At 44.5% G+C, this 24397-nt stretch overlaps 1 non-coding gene across 1 annotated transcript; it reads left to right on the top strand.

Annotated features, from left to right (window-relative positions):
- Positions 1–15329: 15329 nt before the first annotated feature.
- Positions 15330–15438, top strand: LOC148700204 (small nucleolar RNA R71). Its single transcript, XR_015972868.1, has one exon. It is a non-coding gene; the product is annotated as a small nucleolar RNA R71 (small nucleolar RNA).
- Positions 15439–24397: the final 8959 nt, after the last annotated feature.

Here is a 24397-nt window from a genome sequence, read left to right as displayed (position 1 = left end):
AACCATGGGGACATGCTGCTCCAATCTGGCATATGGCGGGACCAGACACACCCTTGGGAAGATGGAAGCCGCATGAGTTGCTCCTTCCGCAGGAAATCTCAACTCAATGTGGGTCAGCGGTCGAGATTATAGAACCAAGCTGGAAGGAAAAGTTGTCTTGGGAGTTGAACACTTTTGCGCTGCTTGGCCAGCTTGGACCAAGGAGATTCAGCCAAGATGCCCTGGAGGAACCTTGGATGAATGAGGATAGAAGCATGGGCCATGCATTGGATGAATCTTATGCACCACTTCAGTTCAATTATTAATTGCCATAATCGAATGTTATTATACTAATTGGCTTGAAAGATGCAAACATTGACAATTTGATTGGCAATGGTGATGGCACAAAGCTATGCTAGAAACCATGTATCTACTAATATATATTTTGAAATCATCATGTGATGGAATAGTACCTCCAAATAAGAAGGATATGTGGGACAAGGATAAAATTTCTTCAACCCACTTAACTTGAGTCTTTTTAAAAAAAAATTTGAAAAAAGAAATTACTGACACCATATCCTTACACAAATTGACACGTGGAAGATACGTCCCTAATTGGTTACATTGTAGAGTAAGAACAAGCATAATGGATACTAAGAGTCTATCCCAAGAGCTAAGACCAACTGGGTACCCCATGGAAGCTAATCGTGGAATCACACCAAATGCTAAATATATAGGAATGACCGGTGGAAAATAATATAAAGTAGGCTGAATGCAGATATAACAAAGGTTTCAACTAACTCCATGAGACTATTAGTATGATAGGCGATAGAGGATTAGGTTACTCTGTTGGATGTGCATAGTAGGAGGAGAGCTAGCATCATTTGCAAGAACCACAAAAAATGGAGGTCAAACATGTGTAGCAACCATCAGAATGAGTTGTTGTGATATTTTAGTATAAATATGTGAAAGTTGTACTTTGAAGAGACTCTTTGATAATCACATCAATGCATTTTACCTTATCTTAACTTTTAATCTAGTAGTAGAACTTTGTTGCTACCTTTTCCATTCTATTCAGCATCAATCACAGGACTCAGAATTCCTAGGGATCTCTATTGGTTGAAGTAGAGGGTAGCTTGCCAAGCTTGACCATGTGAGACCTAGATGCATGCACTAGCATGCCACTAGGGTTGGGCTAGCCAAAAAGGTGTTCGTTGAATGTAGAACAGTAGTATGGGTCTAGGTGCCCTATCCTTCAAGGACTTTTGCCAGCATTACTCTTCAAGATTCTGATAATTGCTGCCAACCATCTTCCAATTATGCTCATACATAAACATGATTATTCTACAATTATTGAACAAATATTCATGCATTATTGGGTTTAACTTATCTTGGGGTAGGTTGTGTTGGCTTTTGCCTTTATTCGGCCCATAATATAATCTTCTATTCTTTGGACTCTTAGACCGATGTAATCCCCCCAACCTTTCTTAATCCAAAGAGTTGATTTTAATGATTATAAAATATTTGAGTATGATAAATGATTGAGTGTTTTGTAGAAATTGAATTCATTTCTACAGAATATTTGTTGTAATTAGAAGCAAAGAGGAGTATGGAGAAGCATAGGGAATTAACTTCAAAGTTTGGAAAGGGCTATGAAGTATTTCAGAAGTTTCAAACATGGAGCTAACTCCAGCCTCAAAGGTGTCTACCCTAGGATGGTCATAGGCTAAGACAAAAAGCTACAATTCAGCAAGATGGTTAGGAGTTGACCACAAGATCAGAGGAGTCGACCCAAGTATGTTACGAGCCAACTTTGGCATGCAATAGTTGACCCCAAACTTGCAGAAGTTGACCCCAAAACTACCACATGGTGAAACATAAGACCCATTTTTGAAGCACTTCAGGAGCTAACTTCAGTCAAGAAGGAGTTGAACCTATATGATCAAGAGTCGACCCCAAGATGGCCAACAGACTGTAACAACTAATTTTCCAACATATGCATAGTGCATTTAATGGCCTCCAATGACTCTCCAAAGGTCTCCAATGATCAACAAGCCTTCTCCAGCCTCTTCTCTAACCCAACACCTACGTCCACTGCCTAAAACACCCTTCTTGAAAATTTTTACCATAATCTCTCAAAGATGACAATCTAATTGTTTTGACCGGGCTCATAATCAACCCAATTGAATTTCATTAGAAATCATCCAAAACAACCAAAGAGCCTTTTCTTAGTTTCAATAAATCCAATTCAAAATTTGGATGGATCCTTCTCCAAGTTTCAATCCCTAAAACTCGTTAGAATAGAATATGGAAAAGATGTCTAACAAAATAAATTACAGCTCTTTAAAGATAAAATAGCAAGGAGTTAATTGAGCTCTAAAGCAGTTGGTTGGCCTTGAATAAACTTGAATGCTCTACACTAACTCTCTCAATAATGAACAATGTGATCTTTCAGCTCTTGATGAATGCACTTAAATATTCACTTTCTTTTGTGAACTTCTTCTCTTCTTTTTCAAAAGCCTCTTTTCCTCTTAGGTCTCCATATATATAAATGATCAAATAGTGGTTAGAAGACACTTCTAGCTATTAGACAGGTTGAAAGAGACATCGTGAGATAGAATCGGCCATTCTGATTTATAGAAAAACTAGCCATTACTATTGTCAGGTGCAGATGGGTCGACTCGATTTCTTTAAGAGTCAATTCATGATCTTCAGAGGTCGACATGAAATAGCTCTTATTTTTGTTGTACTCTATCTTTTGCTTGTAGCTTTTGTGGGGTTGACTCTTTTGATTTAGGGATCGATTCGTCCATCGGCAGAAGTCGACTTGTTATCTTTATGGGTTGACTCACCAGTATACCAAATTTTATTGTCTTCTATCTTTTATCTGTGTCCATTCAGGGTCGATGAGTTGCTTGTTGCATCGACTCTAGTCCAACAAGAGTCGGCTCATGATCTTTGTGGGTTGACTCACCAATAAGCTGAATTTTACTACTCTCCATTTTTATCTATGGCCATTCAGGGGTCGACTCATTTGCTTCTAGAGTTGACTCTTGTTCAACTAGAGTTCGCTCGTGATCTTTATGGATCAACTGACTAGTAAGGTGAATTTTTCTACTCCCTATCTTTTGTCTGTGGTCATTCAAGGGTCGACTTACTTACTTCTAAGGTTGATTCTTATTCAACTGATGCCAGCTTTTGATCTTTATTGGTCGACTTGTGGCCGATTTTCACCGATCTTATGCCGAGCTTTACATATTTAAACTCCGACCTAATGAAGATAAAAATGTAATTGTGTTTTAAGAGTAGGTGCCTTACATGTTAAATTTGCTTATCTCAGGTCATATGTGATAGTCTACGGCAGGTTACACGGATTAAAGTTAGAATATAATTGATCGTATAAAATATTAGACTGCAGTAAGTATTACAAGATAAGTATCATTGTAACTAAGATTTAATATTAAATGGTACATCTGCATTTGTATTCTCCATCATGCATGCAAGGTCAGCATGTTTTGTATTTAATATATTGAGGGTTTATATGTTTATAAGAAAGCTAATAATGCAGTATTTTTTATTTCATGGATGTATTTATATTTATATCATTTAATGCATTAATTTATCAAAAAAAAGGCTACGAGATGTGAGGTTATGTAAAATTAAACTCACGTATGATATGTAAGTACATGGCAGGTGGTGGTGGGAACACTGTGATGAGAGCACAAAAGTGCGATCTACACGCTGCTTAAATTAGTATTACTGCTAACATATAACGATAAAATCACTCAGTTAATATTATATTTTTGTTTGGCACAGGTTGGTATAAATTAAAGTTTAAATGCGCATTTGGTAGGGTTTAGAGGGATGCATCATGGCCCCAAACCGCGCGGGCCCAATCCTGCCATGATCTAATCGAACACATTTGCACCCAAACATCCGAGCCCGCGTGCGATCTCCCAGTGATCCTCGCATTCCCTCCTTTCCGGACTCGCACCCGCACTATTCCAGAATAGAGATTTCCACTCTCACTTCATCACAAAGAAAAATAACTTTTTAACCCCAACCCATGAAGAATAGCTGAAAATACTAGTCATTCCTGAAGTTACTATTCATGCTGAAATCACTGTTCATATGAACAGTATACCGAGATGACATTGTTCATATGAACAGTGTTCCGTGAAAACACCGTTCATATGAATAGTGTTTAAGATGACACTATTCATATGAACAGTGTTACATGAAAACACTGTTCATATGAACAGTGTTACGAAAAATATACTCTATTCACTGTTCTTCTTCTTCGTCCAGCAGTGCATCACGGCCGTCCATCTTCCACGAATCACCTTCCAGATTAGATCCCGCACCCGTCCGCCTCATCCGCATCAAAGCAGGCTCTAGCCTCCTCTGCGATCCATCCCAGCATCCGTGCAACTTCTTCCATTTCCAGCACCCGTTCCACAACGCGTCTCAGCTTCCGGATTAGCAGCCATTCACGTGCAATCCTCCCAACGATCCCACGCTGTCCTCTCCGGATTAGCGTCTGCATCATGGCCCTCCTCTTCATCCGGAAAGCATCCCAGTCGGAATGCGCATCATCACCTCCCCTGCATCCGCCGTTGTCCCCCATTTCAAAAATCTTCCCACGATGCTTGCAGCCCCGCGTCCGGATACTTTCGTTTCTCGCCATCAAGGAGCCGCTCCAGCCACGTCTCAACTCCCTTCCGCATCCCGCGACCCCTTCTCCGTGATCGCTGCATCTGCGCCGGATCTTCACCCACGATCAGCTCCCAGCGATCACGCATCCTCTCCATGTGCTCGCTGGCTGATGGGACCTATATAAGGAGGCCATCGGCAGGGGACGAGGGGAGGAGAGGTGCTCGGCTGGTTCAAAAGAGGAGAGTGCTCGGTTGGGCCAAAGAACAGGGGAGGAGAGGAGTGCTCGGCTGGTTCAAAAGAAAAGGAGGAAGAACAGAGGATGCACTGTTATTGAGAAAAGAAAAAAATAAAAAAAAAAGAAGAGAGAGTTCCACCGTAGGAGAGAAAGGGAGAGAAAATGCAATTTTTTTATTTTTATTTTATTTTTATTTGCAGAAGAGAAGAAGCATTAGGCTTCCAATCTCCATTTTTATTTTTGTAATCAGTTATCGTTTCATGAAATCCATCAATGCTCTTTCATGCAATCCTTGTTCTAGGTGCAGTTTAATTTCTGTCTTTTTTTATGCAATCTTTTAATTTTTCTTTCATGCAATATATGAAATTTTCTCTCATACAATCTATATTCCAGGCTTCAATCTTCTTAAGCACTATTTTCATCCATGCCAAAATTTTTCTTTGAATAGTTAAATATTTCATTAAATTTATAAATGCTCTTCGATTTCAAGTATCTATCTTTTCGTTATTTTCAAATAGAAAATATTCTCTGGTAGACTAGAGAGTCATTCAACATCTCCGAAGTAAAGTTTTTCTTTTGTTATTCAAAAATCGATTTTGAATCCAAGTGAACATTTTGATTTTTATGAAACTCCAACCGCCTTCCTGTGGATCGACCTCTTACGACCACTATTTTTCAAGTAGAAAAGGTAAGAGTGTAATTAAATTAAACTTTGTTTGTCGGTTCTAACAACGATCTGTTTGGCGTATTTTTAGGTAAACAGGAATTCGACAACAAAATTTTGGTGCCGTTGCTGGGGAGGCAAATTGAGAAGCAAGAACGATCACGAAGATCAAATCGAATTTTGGATGCCCGGAGTGAACGCACTCCGGTAGTAATTTTTTTTATTTTTTTTAATTTTTCTTATTTTGATTATTTTTAGTTAATAATTTCGTAGTTATTAAATTTAACTGAAGAACAGGAAGAGAAGTTGTTAAATATCCTTCAGAAAAATCAAGAAGCGATCGGCTGGTCTATAGCTGATATCAAGGGGATTAGCCCTTTTGTGGTTCAACATAAAATTCATCTAGAAGAGGAAGCAAAAACCTCTAGAGAACCACAAAGGCGACTTAACCCAGTCATGAAGGATGTGGTTCGAGCTGAAATCATTAAACTCTTAGTGAGGATCCTATTATTATTTTGATGTTCACAAAGCCATTGAGGTCATATGTAGTACTAATGCTTTTAATTCAATTGATGTAGTACATAAATAGTTAAGAAAGAAAGAAACGATACATTCTTGATACGCTCTATATATGCAATTAAAACAACTCTCAAAAACTTATCTAAAAGCAAATTATATTGGAAGAACTTGAGGAAAGAACTAATTTACAATTTAATAAACCTTAGAGTCAAGTTCTCTTGATTGAAGCTCAATTCTAACATTTACATGCTTCATTAGCTTGAACATTAATGTGCCAAACATCCTCAAAAGAAAGAAATGATTTGCAATGTTGTTACTTCATGATTATATGTTTTAAGTGCAAATCTAACTTTGAAGTGCAGAATTTTAGTGTTAGAGTCGACCCTAGAAAGATTAGAGTCGACCCCAGAAAGTTTGGAACCAACCCTGGCACATTTGGCATACTTGGCATAGTAACACTGTAGCTGGGGTCGACCCGAGACACTGTAGCTGGAATGCAAAAAAACATACTCTCTGGATTTTCTGTTAGGGCCGACCCCAGAAGTATTGGGGTCGACCCCAGTGAAGGTGGGGTCGACCCAAGCAGAATTGGGATCGACCTAAGCACGAACAGCATAACGGCTAGTTGTGCAAAAGTACTTTTTGGACTTCCAACGGCTATAAATGGCTAGTTTCTTCAATCCAATGGCTAGGAAGGACTATCTGAAGGTTGGAGAAGTATTTAAGAGCCACCATTCATCAAGGGAAGGCATCTTGGTGGAATAAAAGAGTGCATTCAAGAGAAAAGCCAAGTTTAGAGAGATTCATCTTTTTGCTTCATCCCAAATCCAAAAGTGTTAGATGTATGCCCTAGAAGCCAATTTGGCTGACACATTATTAATTCTGAGACATAATTTGTACTTGACTTTATTATTATTGAATAAATGAAAGACATCTTTTTCATTCATATTGTTTATGTATCTATGAATCGTCTAAGAAATTAATAAGATGATGATGCATATTCTCAAGAGTTGAGAATTTGAGCCATGTATCATTGGTGATTGATTTCTAAATGCTCCTGATCGATGGATCATCACGAGGACGGTGATCGATCCGATCAGTGCACACATTACTTTCCTTAAGGATGGACGAGACTCGAGTCCACGGTGTGGGGACACTGAAATAATAGTGCAGGTGCTTGTTAAAGAACAAGGGTACTGAGCGTGACCAAGACAAGAAGTCACTTGGATGTCTATCCACTCGTCAGTGACTTGCTTGATTTTGCAGTAGTGTGACTGGTCCTTTGACCTGCGGTGCTTCGGCTACTCACAGTAAGGTTATTGTAGTTTGACTGCACATTTACATGGTCTCTAGACATATGGGTCCATGCAGTGTAGATTAGCTGCAGTAGGTTCACTGTAGGAGTAGGATATGCACCTATATGGAACCTATCAACCTTAGTAGATAAGGAGAGATCCTATGTGATTTATGAGACTGAGTTCGTAAGACCTCGGTTGGGGCAGTAAAAACAGTGGAGAAAGAGTTTTCCACTCTCGAACTTAAGTCGAATAAATCTTGACATATGACAGACGATGGAGTTTGACGAGTTGTCCATAACCTCCGTCCTGTAGGGATCCACGATAATAGGACTGTATCATACTATAACTGCACCTAGAGATTCATCATTCTATTCTGCTGGGTAGCCACTACATGCTGCTAGGTGTCACTGGTGGATGGTGAGACTCACATGGAATATCTCGATGATCGATAAACCCTAATGAGTTGAGTTGGAATCGTTCCAACCCATTGAAAGGAGTTTTCAATGATATTGTGATAGAGATCACAATATATCTTACTACCAGTCAGAATAGAACCTATGGGATCACACACACTAGAGGTATTGACTGATCCGATGGTTGAAAAGTGATTATGAATCACGAGTAATCAATTCGATTGATAATCAGTAGAAGAAGGAACAATGGGAATTGATTCATTGGACTTAAAACACGGATCCTACTTGGAGTAGGATTCCTGGAGTCCTAGTTGGATTAGGACCGGGAATCCTACTTGGGCTAGGACTGGAAATCCTACTTGGACTAGGACTGGGAGTCTTACTTGGTGTAGGACTCCTACAATCCTAATTAGATTAGGATTTTGAATTCAATATGGATTCCTACTTAGAATAGGATTCCTAGAAGTCCTAATTAGATTAGAACTTCTGATTCAAAATCGAGTCCTAATTGAATTAAGACTAAAATTAAATAAGTCCTAATTGGATTAAGATTTTTTAAGTCTTAATTAATTATTAATCTAATGAATTAACAAGACTCCTAATTGGATTAGGATTGAAGAGTTCAATTGAGTCATAATTGATTTGAGTTCTAATTGGATTAGGACTTACCTAGATTAAACCCAATTGGTTCAAACTTGGACTAAGCCTAATTAGATTAGGACTTAGCAACATTAGGGCCTCCCAATCCTTACTTAATGAGGACTAAGGCAACACAAAAGGGAGGGGCTCACACCCCTCCCCTTTCTCTTGTTTGGTGCGGCAGCACAAGAGGGGCCGGCGCCCCTCTTGGAAATCAATCAAGGAGCTCCTACAAAGTAGGAGCTCCACATGCTATTTAAGAGGAGGCGTGGGTGGTGCTTTCGAAAAATTGCTCTCCCAAGTGCAGGAGAATCGCACAAGTAGTATAACTCGAAAGTCCGAGGTCGATTCCTCAGGGAACGATCTATGGATTATTAGCATAATTTTTAGATGTAATTTTCAGTTAATTTTCAAAAGTTAAAAGCAGAGGATTAATAGATAATTAAACAAAGTTCAAGAATATAGAGAAGGCTAGGGATCCGGAATCCTCCTTGACAATATTACTTTCAATAAATAAACTCGGCGATTTTTGATTAAAGATTAATATGATAGAGTAGTTCTAATCATGGAGTATACAATCTGAAAACAAGAATTTAACATCTAAGTATTTATCGTACCGGTTACGTCTACGACAAATCAAACATCGAAACAATCCATGCATCAATATATATATAAACCATAAAAGGTCTATCTAATAAATAAATATTCAAGAATTCAAAACATACCAATAGATATAAAACAATTAGAATAAAAGTTTAGAGTATACTTGATGAAAGCAACATGACAAGGATTCATCCATCACCCTTTGCCAACGGAATTAGCAAACCATTACAAACATCAACATCCCTCCCTTTCTCACTCTCTATTTTTTTCTTCTTTTTATTTTCGGAAACAGGGCATCCCCCGTTTCCCTTTCTCTTCTTCTTTCTTGTTTTCTTCCACTGCAGCAGCCCGACGCCTCTGTTTTTCCGAATGAGGGATCCCCCGTTTTTGTGTGGGAATGAAGGACAACCCTCCCCACTCTCAGCCGACTAGCTCTTATAATCAACTCTCTCCTTCCATAGATCTTCGGAATGCGCTGGAGATCAATGCATTAGAGGCAAACGGCTGGATCTTGGGCGCATGAGGCTGAAGCATTGGAGCTGATCTCGGCCGAATCCGGTGCTGAGAACGGACGCGATGGAGGAGGCGGACGGTTGGGCGGTGATCTTGGAACAGGGGAATTTGTCCGTGGGTGGAAACCGATCCGTGAGGCTCGGGATGCTTGCGGCTGAGTTGCTTGATCCGGAAGCTGAAGATTTGATTGCAGAGAAGAGCTGGGAGCAAATGGAAGAAGAGGATGGCACAGGATGCTTGATTCACGGAGAGGATTGGGCTCATGGAATGGGGATGATCGCGGACGGCTGGGGACGCTTGAGTTGATCACGGCCGGAGGAAGCTGAAACGCACATTAGACCGGCGGAAGAGGCGGGCGGACGCGTGGGATAAGGGGTTGCACGCTGAAGAACGGAGATGGAGGAATGGATTTGAGGCTCGGAAATGGAAGATCGTGGGGATGCTGGAATCCTGGATGTGATCACAGATGGCTGATTGTTTGCTAATCCGGAAGAGATGGATGGATTGCGATCTCTTCCACGTGGGCGCTGGGAGGCTTCACGGGATGCTTCGCACGTGGAGAAGACGGACGCTGGGCTTGGGATTCAGATGACGTGCTGGGACGTGGACGGTGTAGATCACGGTTGGACGCTTGGAATGATGCTGATTTGGAATCACAAAGTCAATTAACTGCAGATGGCTGGGAGCTTGAGTTGCATCGCGGAATATGGGAAGTCGCTCGGGTGCGCGGAAGAAGAGTCATGGACTTTGTCCTGCAGTTGGGAAGATGCAATCTTTTTAGATGAATTTATATAAAAATTATAATAAGTGCTAAGGATAAAATATTTAATCATCCAAATGTTAACACCTATTATTTATCATTATTTTGTTAGCATTAGGCTAAGTTAATTGGTACTTAGATCGCACTTTTGTGCTCTCATCAGTGGAGCTGCATTAGGGCATATTCAAGCCCTTCTCCTTCCAGCCGTACGCCCCCTTTCCTCTCCTCTTGGTTTCAGCCGCAAGCAAGGAAGAGAGCTCCAAGGTGTTGGCAGCCCTCTTCTCCCTTCCTCCTTCCAACGTAGGGAAAAGAAAGAAGGCTGCAGGGGCATTGTTCCTCTTCTTCTCTTCATCCTTTTTCTTCCTCCTCCCAAGCACAATCAAAGGTTGATTTAAAGGGAGGACATCAGCCCTTAAAGTTGTCTCTGCAAGGAAGCTAGCACCCTGGGGAGACAAAGAAATTTGGATCGGTTTTTACTTCGTGTGGATACCCGTAGAGGCCGGACGCGTGAACGGCTTCAAGCGAACCTTCATCTTAAACCACGAACTTCAGTTTGCGGTGATCATCTACCCGCACAAGGTGAAGATCTGATCTTCCTAATGTTATTAAAAGTTTTTAATCCTAATCTATCTACGAACGGTTTTTGAACAACGTTCATGAGATGAACGTCGATCCCGCGCATGCCTCTTCCGCTGCCATCTGAAATTTTTAATTTTCTGCAGCATGGGCGGGTTCCCAACAGTGGTATCAGAGCCTAGGCTTCGTAGTTTAAGGTTAGGATTAATTATTAAAAGGCGTATAAGATCTGAAAATTGAAAGATTATGCATACTGAAATTTTCTGCATGCAGATTTTTTCAGGGTTGCTGATTTTTGCATGCTGATTTTTATATGATAAATTGATGATTTTAATTGCATTATTAATGGGATTATAAAGTTTAGAATCATGTTTAGCATGATCGGCAACCCATGTCATAAGATAATCAATTAGATTTCAGATCTGAAAATTATAATTATTGTATGCGGTGATGATCAGAGGATTCAAACCCTTTTGGTATCAAATGTAATGACCTACGATATGATCTGTAATGTCATATAATTTTTCAGATGCTTGCATGCATCTTATTTGATGTTTTGAGAGGCCTGCGTGCCTCCTAAAAGAAGATGTAATTTATTATTATATATCTGGTTGTATTTCTGCGCTGTGATGTACGTCAACGATCAAGTCGAAGATAGTACATGAGATGAACGGCGATCTGAGCAGTTGATCGCGATTGGATCAAGAGTTGATCAGGGATCGAATCAAGGAGGCTCAGGACCAATTCAAGAGTTGAAGACCAGTTGATCGATTGATGTGCATGTGCTTGTAATATGACCTAATTAGAATCCATGATCATCACCTATTTAAAGTTTAGCTTTATTTATTGCTGCGATTATAACTGTCTGCGATATACCGTTTGCATGTGAGGCGAATGTGACTGGGGTAGATAGGTTTACATATGATGCAAACTAGTAGAGCAATCCCAATGAGACCTAAACTAAAACCTCCTCAATCAAGTCGAGAGTGAACTAACATGAGCGAGTCATATTAGATTAATTGATCTAATTGGTATCAAGGAAAGCATGAAAGGTGGTTACTTAAGTAGGACCTTACTCTCTGAGTAAGGGGAGCCTCCCACCTGCTTACCTGGCCAATTGTTCGATTACCTCTTATGAAGAGCTCAAGTTGCAAACACTAAGACATGATTAACCAATATTAAGTCCATAGGTCTTCCACCGTAGTAGAGCTGCTAAGGTCTTTCTGGTGTTGACTTGTCTCGGCTGGACACAGTGGGCAAGTTGCATCGGGGGGCTAGATCTCTCTATAGACATGAGATGTTGTAAGGGTAAAGGTGGGGTTGGGCACCAATAACTGTTAGGTGAGGACCCAATAACAACTTTATTTCTACGGTTATACGGTGGGTCTGACTTAACTGAGGAATGGGACCAATAACTGTTAGGTGAGGTTTTCATGACTTAGAGACCAAGTAGCACTGCAACATGCTTAAGAAGTATTGTACAAGAGTTGTACACTCATCTATTTATGTGTCACCAATAACTGTTGGGTGAGGTGGCATGTAAATCGGTGGGACCGCAGTACCCGCTAGAAATCCTAGTCGTGTAGGATTTTCTTTTTCCTACCAGGGGAGTGTGAGAAATTTGAAAAAATAGTGGGAGGTACATTTGTTCTAAAAGACCCTAGAACAAATTAGAATCAAGTACAAAAATCTAACTAGAATTTTTACTCTCTACAGATCATAATGTCAGCCTCAAACCCTTTGACTCATATTCTTGAGACCAACAGATTGACCGTTACCAATTACAGAGACTGGTTTAGAAATTTCAAAATTGTTCTGAGTTATGAGAAAATAGGCTATGTGCTCGACAACGATATCCCCACATTACCAGCACGTCCGACTACTGATCAGCGTACGATGCAAGAAAAGTGGACAGATGATGACATTAGGGTCAAGTGCTACATCATGGCATCCATGTTCAACGAACTCCAATGCCAGCATGAGAATATGAAGACTGCTAGGGACATACTGGCACACCTGTAAGAGTTGTATGGTAAGCAGGGTCGCACAGCTCGTTTTGAAGTGTCCAAGAGGCTCTTCAAAGCAAAGATGCGCGAGGGGCAGTCTGTTCATGATCACGGTCTGACTATGATCAAGAAATTGAGGAGCTTGAGAAGCTCGGTATGAACATGCACAAGAAATTACAAGTAGATCTGATCCTTCAATCCCTTCCTGATTCATTTGGACAGTTTATAGTAAACTACCACATGAATAAGATTGAATGCACTAAGACTGAACTGTTAAACATGTTGGTAACTACTGAGGGAGTCTTGAAAGATTCAAGGGGTAATGTCCTTGCTGCTGAGTTGACTTCTGGTTCCAAGAGAAAGTCTACTTGGAAGAAAAAGAAGCCTGTAAAGAAGCAGAATAAAGACAAGAAGCCAAAGAAGGAAGTTCAAAAGAAAAAAGCTAATGACAAAGGAAAATATTTCCACTGCAATGTCGACGGCCACTGAAAGAGGAACTGTCCTTCATATCTCGGGAGCCTGAAGAACAAGAAGGCTGACACACCTTCAGAAGGTATAGACTTGCTCGTAGTTAAAACTAATCTAACGGTTTCTTCTACTTCTAGTTGGGTTATAGATTCTGGTTCTAGTGCTCACTTGTGCACTACTATGCAGGATCTAAAGGAAAGTAGAAAGCTGGCGGAAGGTGCGGGAACCCTTTGGGTTGGCAACGGGGCAAAAGTTGCTACTGTGGCTGTGGGCACCTACCCTCTACGACTACCGTTTGGTTTTAGTTTATTACTTAGAGACTGTTATTATGTACCTGTCGCTAGCAGAAATTTGATTTCTGTTTCATGTCTAGCATAGGAAGGTCATATTTTTACATTTGACAAAAACTGCGGTTCTATTTATTTCAGAAATAAAATAGTCGCACGTGGTTTTATGATTGACAGTCTCTATCATTTGCATATGGATATATCTGTAAATGTGTCTGAGCAAGAAGTGAGTGCCAAAGGATCCAAGAGATCCAGAGATGAGATAAACCAAAAATATTTGTGGCACCTCAAACTTGGCCATATTGGAGAAGACAGAATGAACAAAATGGATAAAGATGGACTTCTCGGCTCATTGACTTCCGAGTCATATCCACTTTGCGAGTCCTGTCTTCAAGAAAAAATGGCTATATTGCCCTTTGTAGGACATGGGGAGAGGACCACTGAAATACTTACCCTGGTACACACAGATGTGTATAGCCCATTCGATGTGCAAGCCAAGGGTCGTTATTCGTACTTCATTACCTTTACCGATGATTATTCACGGTATGGGTATGTGTATCTTATGAGACACAAATCTGAATCTTTTGAAAAGTTCAAAGAGTTCAGAAATAAAGTAGAAAAACAAACTGGAAAACCTCTTAAGGCTCTTCGATCTGATCGAGGAGGAGAATACCTTAGTGAGAAATTCCGGAACTATCTCAAGGAGAATGGCATAGTCTCACAATGGACTCCTCCGGGTACACCTCAACTCAACGGGATGTCAGAGAGGAGAAATCAAACTCTATTAGGTATGGTCCGATCCATGATGAGCTTCACTGATTTGCCTATGTTTTTTGGGAAGATGCCTTACTTACCGTAATTTATCTACTGAATAGAGTTACCTCTAAATCCGTTCCTACCACACCGTACGAGATATGGCATGGTAAGAAACCAAGTCTTAGTCACCTCAAGATTTGGGGATATCCGGCCCACATCAAGCGACTACAGGCGGACAAGCTAGAGGCTAGGACGGTAGTCAACATTGACAATTGGTTCCTTATATCTTCAAAATTTCAAGCATTGATATTAGCTTGATCTTGTAGAAAAGTTTGTATAGATTGCAAGGTATCCTCAATATTCGGCTTCTGAGAGGGTGGTGATGCAAAAGTAGGATGTGCAGGTGGAGGAGCTGAATGGTGTGACTGTTGAGGATGATCATTTCTCCACCTAAAATTTGGATGATTCTTCCAACCAGGGTTATAGGTATTCGAGTATGGATCGTTATAAGGCTTTTGGTAGGAGTTCATAGCATTTGCTTGATCGTGCAAGACTTCCTTGAATGCCGGTATGGTGGGGCAATCTGTAGTAGTATGACCTGGCATATCGCAGATACCACAACACTCATTTCTAAGCTCTATAGTCTTGACAGGCTCAACCTTCCTAAGCTCAATTTCTTCTACCTTCTTAGTGAGGGCTGCCATTTTAGCATGAAGATCATCCTCAGTTCTGAGGTTGTAAAGGCCTCCCTGTACAGAGCTAGTAGGCTTAGGCAAAGACTTGTTGTTTCTATCCCCATTATCCCAAAGTTGGGCAGTCTCAGCAAGGGAATCCAAATACTCCCATGCCCCATCAGGTTGTTTTTCTAAAATTCTACCATTGCACATGGTCTCTACAAACTATTTCAACTATGGAGATAAACCTTCATAAAAGAAGCTAATGGTTCTCCAAGTTTCGAATCCGTGATGAGGGCATGAGAGAAGAAGGTCTTTAAATCTTTTCCAACATTCATAAAATGTTTCATTATCTTTTTGTTGGAAATTACTGATATGTCTTTTCAAAAAATTGGTCCTTTATGTGGGGAAGAACTTCTTTAAAAATTCTCTCTGCATATCTTGCCAATTTCTTATTGATCTAGGTTGCAAAGAGTTTAGCCATGTTTTGGCCTTATCCTTTAGAGAGAAAGGAAACAATGTCAACTTGAGGATATCCTCGGTGACGTTTGGCACTCTAAATGTAATGCTCAATTCTACAAAATCCTTTAAATGAAGATACGGACTCTCGGACTCTAACCCGTGGAACTTGGGCAGCAATTGAATTACCCCGGGTTTGATGTCAAAATGTCCTACATTATCAGAAAAAATTATGCATGAAGGCTGACTAATCCTAGCCGGTTGTAGGTATTGTCTTAGAGTCATAACATGGGATTCTCGTTCTCGATTGTGGTGACTCCTCGCATCTTCATTTAAATCAGCCATCTCACAAGGTGTGAGATACTGCGAAGGAATTTCAGGAGTATGTCCTAAGGGATGATCTAAAGTTGTATGACTTAATCGACCGGTGTCGTCCCTATTCCACTTTAGCATGCAAAATATTTCCCTCTCTTTTTTTTTAAAAAAAAATAAAAAAATAAATATAAGTACCAACTAAAGATACCCTGAAACGACATCCTAAAACAAAAATCTTATTCACAATCAAACATGCAACAAAACATTACACCTCAATTTCTAATATTTTTCTTAAATTTCTAGAGAGCTCCTAACTGGTTTGAAGAGGGCACCTAAGCCTCCAATCCGGTCTAATGAACCGAGTTGACCAGGTAAGCTCCCAGGTAAGTGGAGAGGTCACGATGCGTTCGCAAAGGTCCCACTTAAATTCCACTTGCCTCGAACAAATAAACTGTCTCCCTTATAGGGACAAAGCTTGCCTAGACATCAACTAAGCCACAGAGCGAAATTGGTGCAACTTTTGGTGGTCTTCGTCCTATTGAGCTCGAATGTCCTTAGGGGCCAACGTCTAGTTGATTTTAGTTAAGCTTAGGATATTTATGCACTGGGGTGATTTTTGGACTAACGACGAGTGATGAAATCCCGACCTTATCTTTTTAAATGGGTTCAGCCCTTAGAATATTTTATGCTGATGCCTTATACTATATGCAACAATCAAGAGATTTTTTTTTTTAATGTTTTATGACATGACATTAAATTTTATTGAATAGGAGATCAAGCAAATTATTTATTTTTTTAAAAAATTTTATGAGTTGAAGTTTGAAATTTGAAATTTGAAATTTGAAATTTTAGGTTTTTTTCTCATTTTTTTATTTTTGAATAATCACCTTTGATATTTTCTTAAAGTTTTTTTCTTAAATTTTCAATTAGCAACAAGGGTTAATGAGATATGATAACAATAAAATTCTAATTCTAAAAAAATTAAATGCAGAAAATTCAAAATAGAAAGTAGCAAGGTTTCGTATTAATCTAATAGTCTTAAAAGTCTCAGAATGTCAATCAGACCGTTCAGATTATTGAAAAATGTGTTTTGCACCAGCTGACCAAATTTGAATCCAATCCGACGGCTATGTTCATGATATCAGAGTTTGATGCAAACTATGCAGGGAATTAAAAATAGTAGTAAAGATGTAATTTAATTTTTTTTTTCAAAAGAAAAATACTAACTACTAAGGTAAAAATTAAATCTAAAATTATATTAATAAATCAGCCGTTCCTCGGCAACGGCGCCAAAAACTTGATGCTTTCGAAAAATTGCTCTCCCAAGTGCAGGAGAATCGCACAAGTAGTATAACTCGGAAGTCCGAGGTCGCTTCCTCAGGAAACGATCTATAGATTATTAGCATAATTTTTAGATGTAATTTTTAGTTAATTTTTAAAAGTTAAAAGCAGAGGATTAATAGATAATTAAACAAAGTTCAAGAATATAGAGAAGGCTAGGGATCCGGAATCCTCCTTGATAATATTACTTTCAATAAATAAACTCGGCGATTTTTGATTAAAGATTAATATGATAGAGTAGTTCTAATCATGGAGTATACAATCTGAAAACATAAATTTAACATCTAAGTATTTATCGTGCCGGTTACGTCTACGACAAATCAAACATCGAAACAATCCATGCATCAATATATATATAAACCATAAAAGATCTATCTAATAAATAAATATTCAAGAATTCAAAACATACCAATGGATATAAAACAATTAGAATAAAAGTTTAGAGTATACTTGATGAAAGCAACATGACAAGGATTCATCCATCACCCTTTGCCAACGGAATTAGCAAACCATTACAAACATCAACATCCCTCCCTTTCTCACTCTCTATTTTTTTCTTCTTTTTATTTTCGGAAACAGGGCATCCCCTGTTTCCCTTTCTCTTCTTCTTTCTTGTTTTCTTCCACTGTAGCAGCCCGGCGCCTCTGTTTTTCCGAATGAGGGATCCCCCGTTTTTGTGTGGGAATGAAGGACAACCCTCCCCCCTCTCAGCCGACTACCTCTTATAATCAACTCTCTCCCTCCATAGATCTTCGGAATGCGCTGGAGATCAATGCATTAGAGGCAAACGGCTGGATCTTGGGCGCATGAGGCTGAAACATTGGAGCTGATCTCGGCCGGATCCGGCGCTGAGAACGGACGCGATGGAGGAGGCGGACGGCTGGGCGGTGATCTTGGAATAGGAGAATTTGTCCGTGGGTGGAAACCGATCCGTGAGGCTCGGGATGCTTGCGGCTGAGTTGCTTGATCCGGAAGTTGAAGATTTGATTGCAGAGAAGAGCTGGGAGCAAACGGAAAAAGAGGATGGCACAGGATGCTTGATTCACGGAGAGGATTGGGCTCATGGAATGGGGATGATCGTGGACGGTTGGGGACGCTTGAGTTGATCACGGCCGGAGGAAGCTGAAACGCACATTGGACGGGCGGAAGAGGCGGGCGGACGCGTGGGATAAGGGGTTGCACGCTGAAGAACGGAGATGGAGGAATGGATTTGAGGCTCGGAAATGGAAGATCGTGGGGATGCTGGAATCCTGGATGTGATCACAGATGGCTGATTGTTTGCTAATCCGGAAGAGATGGATGGATCGCGATCTCTTCCACGTAGGCGCTGGGAGGCTTCACGGGATGCTTCGCACGTGGAGAAGATGGACGCTGGGCTTGGGATTCAGATGACGCGCTGGGACGTGGACGGTGTAGATCACGGTTGGACGCTTGGAATGATGCTGATTTGGAATCACAAAGTCAATTAACTGCAGATGGCTGGGAGCTTGAGTTGCATCGCGGAATATGGGAAGTCGCTCGGGTGCGCGGAAGAAGAGTCATGGACTCTGTCCTGCAGTTGGGAAGATGCATTCTTTTTAGATGAATTTATATAAAAATTATAATAAGTGCTAAGGATAAAATATTTAATCATCCAAATGTTAACACCTATTATTTATCATTATTTTGTTAGCATTAGGCTAAGTTAATTGGTACTTAGATCGCACTTTTGTGCTCTCATCAGTGGGGCTGCATTAGGGCATATTCAAGCCCTTCTCCTTCCAACCGTACGCCCCCTCTCCTCTCGTCTTGGTTTCAGCCGCAAGCAAGGAAGAGAGCTCCAAGGTGTTGGCGGCCCTCTTCTCCCTTCCTCCTTCCAACGTAGGGAAAAGAAAGAAGGCTGCAGGGGCATTGTTCCTCTTCTTCTCTTCATCCTTTTTCTTCCTCCTCCCAAGCACAATCAAAGGTTGATTTAAAGGGAGGACATCAGCCCTTAAAGTTGTCTCTGCAAGGAAGCTAGCACCCTGGGGAGACAAAGAAACTTGGATCGGTTTTTGCTTCGTGTGGATACCCGTAGAGGCCGGACGCGTGAACGGCTTCAAGCGAACCTTCATCTTAAACCACGAACTTCAGTTTGCGGTGATCATCTACCCGCACAAGGTGAAGATCTGATCTTCCTAATGTTATTAAAAGTTTTTAATCCTAATCTATCTACGAACGGTTTTTGAACAACGTTCATGAGATGAACATCGATCCCGCGCATGCCTCTTCCGCTGCCATCTGAAATTTTTAATTTTCTGCAGCATGGGCGGTGTTGCTGGTGGTCCAAACCGAGAACGATTGGCACAGCGGTGTGAACGGGGTTCCATCTGAGTCGCCTTGGTTGGTGTTGATTACGCTCCACTTTCCACCGGAAAACCTGCAAGCAAGCCTCGCACCACCACTGGGGTAGTGGGGGCCCTCCGACGATCAAGTCAGAGGAGATTGGAGGAGAAGGAGAGATAATTGCAGGTAGTAGGAGAATGCACTGGAAGTTCTTGCTTACCTCCCCCCTTCTCCCCCCCGCAGCATATATACCAGGCTGGGGGGTCCTTCTGGGGGGTTGGTCATCGTGTGGCACGATGGAGTTGCCACTGACATGGCCGTTACAGGGCGTCGTGGGGCAGCGCTGGGTACGGCCGTGACAGGGCGTAGTGGAGCTCCGCTTTGTACGGCTGTTACAGGAGATCGTGGAGCAGCGCCGGATACGACCGTTGCAGGGAGTAGTGGAGCAGAGGGTCGTGGCGTGCTTCAGGGGAACAGCCTGTCGTTGTCGAGAGATTGCCGACTCGGGGTCGGATTGCTGGATCAAGGGGCAGCCGACTTGGGGTCGGGCTGCGAAGCCGAAGATATCCGACTCGGGGTCGGGTTACTGGATCAAGGGGCAGCCGACTCGGGGTCGGGCTGCGAAGCCGAAGATATCCGACTCGGGGTCGGGTTACTGGATCAAGGGGCAGCTGTAGTCTTCTTGGGCGCGCGTGTCGGTCACGTGGGGCATGGTGGCTGAGTTCCCCCGTAACAGTAGCCCCCCACTTCCGAGCCTGGAACCGGAAGGGGAACGGGTGAAGGAAGTGATGCTTCGAGATTGCCGCCATCCCTCGGAGAGGCGCGCGCGCTTCGAGCTCCCCGTCTTCTTTATGGCGTATGGCGGTTGTTGCTGACCTGGCAGTCTGAGGATTTCGGCGGACATCCTTCCTTAATGGCGTCGATTCGCCTTTGGGGCGCGAGCGACCCTTCGGCAGCCAGGCGTCCTCTGGCGTCACCGGGGCGTCACCCACCTTTCCGCCTATTTAACCGGGGGTCCTCCTCCGTCCGCCTTTCTCTTTACAGACATCTTCGAGTTTCTCCTTTGCGCTGCCATCATCGCCGTCGGACTGTTCGCTTGCTCCTCCTTTGACGCTCTCGGAGCCGTTCTTCCTTCTCTTCCGGTGAGTTGCCCCATTCTTTAATTTAGGGCTCTCCATACTCTCCTTTTGTATTAGTGTACTCCAGTCGTTCTGGTCCTTTCCCCCTTCTTGACCCTGTCCTGATCGTAGATTCACTGGCCATTAGGGATGGACGAAGTGAGAGCAGACCGCATTAAGTCGGAGTTGGTCGCCGAAGACCTAGATAGGTTCGTGGCTCGATACCACCTTCCCGAGGCCTGCAATGTTACACTCCCGGGGCCTGAGGAGAGGATGTCCCATCCTCCTCCAGGGAAGGTTGCCATCAATGAGGGCATTCTTCAGGCCGGGTTCCGCTTTTCCCCCTCGGACTTAGTCGTTCAGGTGCTTCGGGGTTTAAGAGTGGCGCCGACGCAACTGGTGCGGAACTCATGGCGCGCCCTGACGGCCTTTCAGGTTCTCTGCCGCATGCACGAGGTTCCCGCCACCCTGAATGTCTTTTGGGAATGCTACGGCCTGAGCGGCCACCCCCAGGATAAAGGGTGGTGGTGCTTTGCGGCGCGGCGAGGGTGCGGCCTCGTCAAGGAGGCTCCTACCTCCATTCACGGCTGGAAGGAGCGCTTCTTTTTCGTTGACGCAGATCCCTCTTGGGGAATCAGGGCAACCTGGGAGACGCCGATGAAGTCCCCGATTGGCCTATCGAGGTTGTCGAGGGAGGAATCCGATGGCGTCGCCGTCTTGAAGGAGTTGGTTGCCGAGGGCCGGCTCCCCCCGGTGGCTCGCCTTATTTCCGAGGATACCTTGGTGAACGTCAGTCTGAGCTCGGTCCCCGCTGACCGTGAGCCCGCCACCATTTCTTTTTTAGCTCTTTTCTCCTCTTTCGTCTCGTTCTTTCCTTCAGTTTCTCAACCTCCGACCACCTCGTCCTTTTTGCAGAGATCGACGACGTCATGCGGTCGGACAAGGCAACGGCTGTTGGTAGGACGTCCCTACTGGAAGCAGTCCGGAGGAAGAAACGAGCTCCTCCGAGCGGGGCCCCACCGGCGAAGAAGTCCCGCCGGCAGGCGACTCCGACGCCGACAGACGGGTCCGGACCCACCGATCAGGGGGGACGCCGCGGGCGCGGACCGGGAGCTTCATTCGCGCCTGGAGGAGGCTGAGGCTGCTCGCATTGCTGCCGAGGCGAAGCACAAGGAGGCTCAGGCTGATCTGCTGAGGGTCTCCTCCGAGGCGGATGACCGGATTGTGGCGAAGGTCTTGGAGGCGAAGGCTCAGATTATGGAGCGGGCAGAGGCGACGCTGGCCGAGAAGAGTGTGGAGATCGGGCGTCAGGCGGTACAGGCTTATCGTCAGTCCGCCGAGTTCACCCGTGATATGTCGGAGGCGGTACAGGCCTATCGTCAGTCCGACGAGTTCGTCCGTGATATGTCGGACGCGGGGTCCGACTCCTTTGTCTTAGGCTTCGAGGAAGGCCTGGCAAGGGTGTCGGCTAAGTACCCCGAAATTGACCTGAGTGGGATCTCCCTTCTCGACTCCCCTCCGGCGCCATTGCCTGCTGCTTCTCCAACCGTCTCCCTACCCCCTACGGACGTGTCCGACGTTCTCGACCTGGGGGTTCCTCCAAGCTGACCTTCTGTATTTTGTTCTTTTCTTTGTGTGTTGGCGTTTTGCCAAGTTGTATGGGTCTCGGCCCTGAAACAATGAAAGTTAATGCAAATAGAGTTTCTTCATTTCACTTTCGTCCTTCTTCTTTTTAACTCTTGGTAGCGTCTCGCTGACTCCCGACTCTTGAAATTCTTCTGGCGCTAGGCCAGGTATCCGAGGGTTAGGCCTCAGAAAATTCTTCCGGCGCTAAGCCAGGCATCCGAGGGTTAGGCCTCAGGAAATTCTTCCGGCGCTAAGCCAGGCATCCGAGGGTTAGGCCTCAGGAAATTCTTCTGGCGCTAAGCCAGGCATCCGAGGGTCAGGCCTCAGGAAATTCTTCCGGCGCTAAGCCAGGCATCCGAGGGTTAGGCCTCAGGAAATTCTTCCGGCGCTAAGCCAGGCATCCGAGGGTTAGGCCTCAGGAAATTCTTCCGGCGCTAAGCCAGGCATCCGAGGGTTAGGCCTCAGAAAATTCTTCCGGCGCTAAGCCAGGCATCCGAGGGTTAGGCCTCAGAAAATTCTTCCAGCGCTAAGCCAGGCATCCGAGGGTTAGGCCTCAGAAAATTCCGCTCGTTGGTCGGCCAAGGCTGGCGCAAGCCGAGGCGACCGGTCGGGGCTTCAGGCTAGTTTGCTCTCGGGATGATCATCGGGTTAGCCTGGCATCCGAGGGCCGAGCCTCGGGAGATTCCGCTCGTTGGTCGGCCAAGGCTGGCGCAAGCCGAGGCGACCGGTCGGGGCTTCAGGCTAGTCTGCTCCCGGGATGATCATCGGGTTAGCCTGGCATCCAAGGGCCGAGCCTCGGGAAATTCCGCTCGTTGGTCGGCCAAGGCTGGCGCAAGCCGAGGCGACCGGTCGGGGCTTCAGGCTAGTCTGCTCCCGGGATGATCATCGGGTTAGCCTGGCATCCAAGGGCCGAGCCTCGGGAAATTTCGCTCGTTGGTCGGCCAAGGCTGGCGCAAGCCGAGGCGACCGGTCGGGGCTTCAGGCTAGTCTGCTCCCGGGATGATCATCGGGTTAGCCTGGCATCCGAGGGCCGAGCCTCGGGAGATTCCGCTCGTTGGTCGGCCCAGGCTGGCGCAAGCCGAGGCGACCGGTCGGGGCTTCAGGCTAGTCTGCTCCCGGGATGATCATCGGGTTAGCCTGGCATCCGAGGGCCGAGCCTCGGGAAATTCCGCTCGTTGGTCGGCCAAGGCTGGCGCAAGCCGAGGCGACCGGTCGGGGCTTCAGGCTAGTCTGCTCCCGGGATGATCATCGGGTTAGCCTGGCATCCGAGGGCCGAGCCTCGGGAGATTCCGCTCGTTGGTCGGCCAAGGCTGGCGCAAGCCGAGGCGACCGGTCGGGGCTTCAGGCTAGTCTGCTCCCGGGATGATCATCGGGTTAGCCTGGCATCCGAGGGCCGAGCCTCGGAAAATTCCGCTCGTTGGTCGGCCAAGGCTGGCGCAAGCCGAGGCGACCGGTCGGGGCTTCAGGCTAGTCTGCTCCCGGGATGATCATCGGGTTAGCCTGGCATCCGAGGGCCGAGCCTCGGAAAATTCCGCTCGTTGGTCGGCCAAGGCTGGCGCAAGCCGAGGCGACCGGTCGGGGCTTCAGGCTAGTCTGCTCCCGGGATGATCATCGGGTTAGCCTGGCATCCGAGGGCCGAGCCTCGGGAAATTCCGCTCGCTGGTCGTGCGCCTGTCGCTTGCCGCCCGACGGGATTTCTCCATAGCCAGCTGCGATTGTATTTCTCCTCCTCTCCAAGCGTCACCTGGGGAACACCAGATGGGCATTAAGTGCTAATTAAGGGGTTACCTGGGAAATCGGATTGCCAGTTGCTGCTTGCGAGGAGTGTCAGTTAAGCGGCCGCGATACGCGCGTTCTTCGAGGCGGATGCGGCCTGGGGCGCGAGCGGAGATACGTGGACCTAGGGGTACAGGCCACCCGGAGTGTCCTGCACAAAAAATGCGATTAAGGAGAATGACGCTTAGGAAATCGCGGGAAGATACGCCTCGAGAGCCGGATCGGCTCCGGATTCAATGCGCCCGCATTTATTGGAGCCACCCGTATCGGAACGACCGGGGGGCCGCAGTTTGGCTATAAATATAGGTGCAGGTGCGATGGAGCCTGCCAAGCCGGAGCTGTTCAGGTTGCCATGGATCGTGGGCCTCCTCTCCGGCGCATGGTTGAGAGACCCCTGCGTTCCTCTCGGGCC

Source organism: Phoenix dactylifera, chromosome 13 (assembly GCF_051530095.1).
Source record: "Phoenix dactylifera cultivar Ajwa chromosome 13, Ajwa_hap1_PhDact_Kaust_v1.1, whole genome shotgun sequence".
Classification (NCBI taxonomy): Eukaryota; Viridiplantae; Streptophyta; class Magnoliopsida; order Arecales; family Arecaceae; genus Phoenix; species Phoenix dactylifera.
The sequence above is the reverse complement of the archived record's forward strand: the minus strand, read 5'-3'. Positions and strand labels throughout refer to the sequence as shown.